This window comes from Crassostrea angulata, chromosome 2 (genome assembly GCF_025612915.1).
Source record: "Crassostrea angulata isolate pt1a10 chromosome 2, ASM2561291v2, whole genome shotgun sequence".
NCBI lineage: Eukaryota > Metazoa > Mollusca > Bivalvia > Ostreida > Ostreidae > Magallana > Magallana angulata.
Window position 1 is genome coordinate 30,574,583 of NC_069112.1, and position 6,000 is coordinate 30,580,582.

The following is a 6,000-nucleotide window of genomic DNA, read 5'->3' on the forward strand; positions in this document are numbered from 1 at the left end:
TTCTGTTGTTTTTATTAAAGCTATTTTTAGATTCTATGGTGGCCCAGTAGGAACATATTTTGATTTTTGGCAATTATTTGGCACTTTTACATTTTCTTATTTTGTTATTAATTGTAGAATTTAATTAAATTATTAAGTATCCATTGTAATATCAGTTCATTATAAATTCAGATTATACCTATTTTCATAGTTATTTTCCCTTTGAGTATTTCTGTTTGTTAATTTCAATTTTTCTTGTTGCTATCCTTGACAATTAATAAATTGTGTGAAATCTTACTGGTGTTTTCATTTCAAATGTTGACCATAGTTGTTCAGGAATCCCCTTACCTGGGTTGATTTTTAACTGAGTCAGTATTTGACAGAGTTACTTTGTTCACAAGAGGTATTTCCCTTGTCGTACTAGTTCCGGTTACATGTGTATTCTATTGTCTGTTGTCTGCCACATATTGTCAGGTAAGGCACTAGATATTTTTACTATGTGTTTTGAAGCTTCTCGGCTACACAACCAGGTGTAATTAAAAAATGGCGCGCGAAAATTTGTATTGATTTTACTTCTGTTTAGATTGAAAGTGACGCAGCAGAAAGCAACCATGGTCTAATGTGTACCACTCAAACTAACAACGGTAAATTAAATGCCGTTCAATTATTAGTACAATTGAGCATAGTAAATGGCATATCATTTTTCTTTATGTTCTCACTGCATTAAATTTATATTCCATTTTCGAACCACTGAAGTATTTACAATCCATTTCTTTTTTATGATATGCAGACTTTCAACGGATTGACCCTCTGGTTACCCTTCATCGTGGTGGAGGAGGGTCAGACAGTGGAGGAAGCTGTTAGGGAACAGTCCGTCCCTTCAGACATAGACATCTTGGAAGATCTTATTTTAGAACCCAGATGGGAGGCAGACCAAGGAAATGTTAATAAAGAACAGGACAGTGATCCAGATGTTAGCAAAAAGGAGAAACAATGAAGTAGGCTCTTTTTGTACCAGAAATAACAACAATATGTTGCTATACTAGTAACTGCTTAAGAAAAGTGAAAGAATATACTTTTGTCGTTTAATGGTAATATTAACGCTCAACTACTAAGTATACTGCAATTTCATTACCGTATTTTACGCGAGTACTTAATACCGCGATTTAGCTGTTTTGCATCAAAGTGAGGGCAAAAAATCGCGAGCACATATATTCTTTGTTATATTTACATATACCTTAAATCTGTTCACATTGCTCTTATTTTAGAAATAAACTTATTATACGTTAAACGCAACTTAATTTTAAAATCTTTAGTCCTAGGTAAATCGGCTTGGGAAGCGGGGTTATATTACGCCGTGGGATTTGAAAACAGATGGTTCCCTGGACTCGTCCTCGAGATCAAGAGCAAGGACTCTGCAAGGATGACATTTTTAGAGCCCGTTGGGAAACGATTTAAGTGGCCAACAAAAGATGACATTGTAGATGTCGATAAAAAAGCAAAAATTTGTGAAATAGAAATAACCCCCAATGCGACCGGAAGGCTTTGGACTGTCCAAAAGGTCGACAGAATAGACGAAAAATTCATAAATGGGTTTGCTAGAAAGGAAGAGAGTTGTATACAAGTTTTCATGAACGTTATTTAATAATATCATTTGGAACATTCAAAGTTTGAAATCGATGCACACTGATATATTGACTATCAGTAATATTACATTATATTGTAAACTGTAATTGAATATTACATTTAAAAAAATGTTACGTTCAGAATTAGGTATGGAATAGGTAAGGAACACTTGTCGATATTAACTATTACTTTTTAATCAAAATACTTTCACCGCTTTTTAATTTTCAAATTTTACAATAATTATCCGCACCATGATCTTTTTAAAAGAAATGTTCTAAAATCCCAGCGGGTTTCGTAGTTAACTATCTAACCCGTTGTACTACGCCATTAAATTACATTTACGGGAGAGAAAATATTTATGAATTATGATTGAATTTATTCTTTAATTTCATCATAAGAAGGTATCTCGTACCACGTTACGTGTGTTGATGTTCAATAGCTTTTTTTTTAACTGAAAAAGAGACGGCTTCTTTACGCAGTTGAACATCGTAAGAGTTGCCTCTGCATTATACTACATTTATAGGGGGATTATATTTCGATTGCTACATTCATAATATTATCTGGCATCGAATTGACATTCTGACGACTACTTGATCATTTAGAACTAAGCAACTATCAGTTTTTGGTAGCAAGTTACCATTTTAAAAAAAATGATGCAATGTTTCAGTCTAAATGTGCGAATTGGAGAGAGAGAGAGAGAGAGAGAGAGAGAGAGAGAGAGAGAGAGAGAGTAAATACAAAATCATGAGAACAATATTTAAAAATTGTTGTTTAGCCTATGAACTGCCAGCTCATTGGGTTTTATGAACTTTTTCTCATCAACCAACACGCTGTTCATTAGATCTAATGAGTAAGGAGGTGGCTATTGCTCATATTATGCTGCGCAACTCTGAAGTCGATCATGATGCGATCCAGAAATGCATAAAAAAGGGATTTGAAAATAGTGAACTGCTTACGCGAGTAACGACAATCAATGACATCATTAAATTTTGTTATTTTCCGTAATCTTCTTTAGGGTGTTTTGAATTTCGAAAAAATTCTATTACAGCAAGGTGTATTTTTCGGAATATAAAAACACTTTTTTATTAAAATGTTTTGTTGATTTACATCATCATTATTATTTGTTGGCATTTCTGGCGAATTCTTGCCAAAATAACGAATATCAATGTTACAAAATATCGTAATTTTACAATTTTCCATATATTATTTAGGTTTTTTTTAATAATATATTTTTTCTTTTAACGGAATTTTCTTTTATAATGAATTATTTTATTGATTTACTTAATCATTATTTAATGGCAAAATAACGAAAAACAGTAATGTTATAAAATATCGTAATTATACAATTTTTCGTAATAGGAATTATTACAAATTTTCTTTTACCTACGAGATTTTCTTTTATGAGTTTGTTGATTTAAAATAACAAAATTCTTTTATCGATTTACCTGAAATGTTTTAAAAGGAAATTTGTTTTTCTTTGTGGGTTTTGATACGACAATTTTTATTTTTAATTGGTTTTATGATAGTTTTTTCTCATAATTAAGCGTGTGTCCATTTGTGTGTTAGAGAGAGAGAGAGAGAGAGAGAGAGAGTTTAATATGAATACGTGTCTTCGACCATTTTTTATTTTTTTATACATGCATCATACGTATCATGAATATATTTCAGATAAGGATGTACAATTAGGCTTTTAAAAACTTGCTTAACACTTTGTCAAATTTCATATAAACGTGACAAGAATGTTTTTAAACATATGCTGTTGTTATGTTGTTGTTTTCTTTCATACTGCATTTTTCGTGATTGATAAAAACAACTCATAAAAAGTTGATTTTTTTCATAGCAAAACTACAATTGTCAACTTCGAAGCTACAGGTATACGCAATATCGAGAAAATTGCGAAAATCATTAATTTTACAGAACTATTTTACAGGATTATTTTTTCCGTCGGGGTTCTATTTTCTAGTCATATATCCAATGATAATTCATGGCCGTCCTTCAATATAAGTACTGCATAGAATCCATAGATTAGTTGTAAAGGGACACAAAAAGAACGATGTTTACAGTTTAAAGACATACTGATTAACTGTGGATAAGCACCCAGTACATTGACGCGTTTCGTTTCTTCCAATTCTTCCTGGTACAAATTGGATCACCATTCATGATATTGTCAAACATATCGATGGTTTAAAACTACACGTAGCTGTATAAAAGAAGTGAAACGTAAACTTGTTATCAAAGTTCAATAAAACTAAATAAACTCTGCACTGAATTTTTTTTTTTAAACTAATTAATGTTTTGTGTTAGACAACTTTATCGTTTGTTTATAGTATGAACAAAAGCAAACGTACAGGGAAAAGGGAAGTAACTGCTACAAAAACTATAAAATAGGTTATATAACAAAGAAAGTAATATTACGATTTTTCATAATGGACTGGACTGACAACAGACAAATCGCTTCGGCGAGTTACACAAAATGAAGTTTGTTAGTATATGGATTCATGTGATGCCATGTTTAGGTGGCAGGGGATAGTTTGGAAGGAAAGACCTGGTCAAAATTTTAAAATAAAGAGGGAACCTGGGGTTTGGCTGGTTATTTGAGGGGTATGAATTGCTAGAATATAAATTGCATTCGTTTTGTGGACAAAGAACTCATGTCAATTTCATTGATATATGACACTTTAATACTGGTAGCACTTTTCATCAGATACAGTATGGAATGAAAATGCGAAACTGTCGCCATTTTCGGTTTTGTGCTTGAAAAGTAGGGTGGGTTCATACCACAAAATGTCACTCGAAAAGAAGGTTACCAATCCTATGGTAATTTATGGCAGTTGCTCGGGACTGGAGCGTGGTTCTCGACCCGTGAAAATGTGAAAAGGGGCAATTTTTCAGAAAATTTTGAGACCGTCCTGGTTATTCTTTTAAGTGCTATATGTAAGTTGTACTTGTTTTATTCTGAAATGTTTCAAAATTTTCAAGAGTCGGGACCATGTGTCCCCTGCATGCAAACCGATTTTCGCAAATTTAAAAATCCACTGAAAAATTAAATCTCACATATGAGCACTATCTGCCTCACATTTCCTCGACCAAAAAACTATCCCCTGCTACCTTAAGTAGATTGACATGCATCTATTGGTAAGGATAGTCTGAACATTTTCTGCCTCTCGACATTTAGAATTCAGTTGTACCGGTAATGTACGACCAAGACTTTAATCCCGCAATGTTCAACATAACTCAGTTTACTGTTTTATGTACAAGACTATTATATGTAACAAATTTATGTAGTTGTTGTAGTTTTAAGTCATGTGGTGAATTTCATCTAAACATAGGCGTTTATAAATTTGGATTCCACGTACGAGTTAACATGAAAAATATCAATGAATATATGTTACCTCATTCTTAATTGTTTCTTGCCTAATTTAGGAATATAATACACGAACGAATTTATATTAGCAATACAAATTTAAAATTGTTAACCCGTTCGTAATTCTTTCGGTTTAATTTTTTCAGTGATCATTAATATAAATTGAAAAAAAAATTCTTCTATGTATCATTCTGTTACTATTAATAGACGGAGCCACACTTGACGACCTGGCTAGAGATGTACCTACCGGTGAGGTTTTACAGAAACAGGTGTGTCTCAGGATGTGAACAGGGCCGTGTACGCACTTTGCCAGTTTGTGGGAGAAGAGCCACCCCGCAGATATTCCTTGTTCGACCGCCTGCACCCAGCCCTCTTGCTACATTGGAGGGTCCAGGCGCACCTGGTCTCCCGGTTGGGCCCGGACCAGCGGAGGGAGTATCGCGAGCTGTAGGCCCAGGAGATGGCTGGTGGACGCCCACTTTCACAGTATGGGATGTGCAAGCGGTAGACGGCCGTCTCGGCCCAGGGCGGTTAGCGCCTCGGCCCAGATGGGTCGGCCCAAAACTATAAACCTCGGCCCATGTACAAGACACTTCGGCCCATAGCAATTTTCAGTTAAAAATATGTACAAGACACCTCGGCCCAAAGAAATTTTCGTTAGCATTTTATATTATATACAGGGGCAGGTAAGTACTGTATCTATTCATTTATGTCGTTAATAATATGCAGCTTCATTAATTTTCATCTCATGTGTGTGGTTAATATTACATGTATGCAGCTTCATTAACTTTCATTTCGTATGAACAGTCTTTATTTTTAGTGCGACTTAAAAGTACTAATATTAATATACGGTTCACGTTACACAGTAGCTGACGTGCAAGTGACCACAAGTGCGTAACTACGGTTTGTGTCATGATTCAATTTAGCTAAATGTCATGTTGCAAATTTTGAATTTACAAAATGACGTATATGTAGAAGTTCATTAAGAAATATTTTTATCTTGTTGGATTGTATAATATTGTATTGGAAAA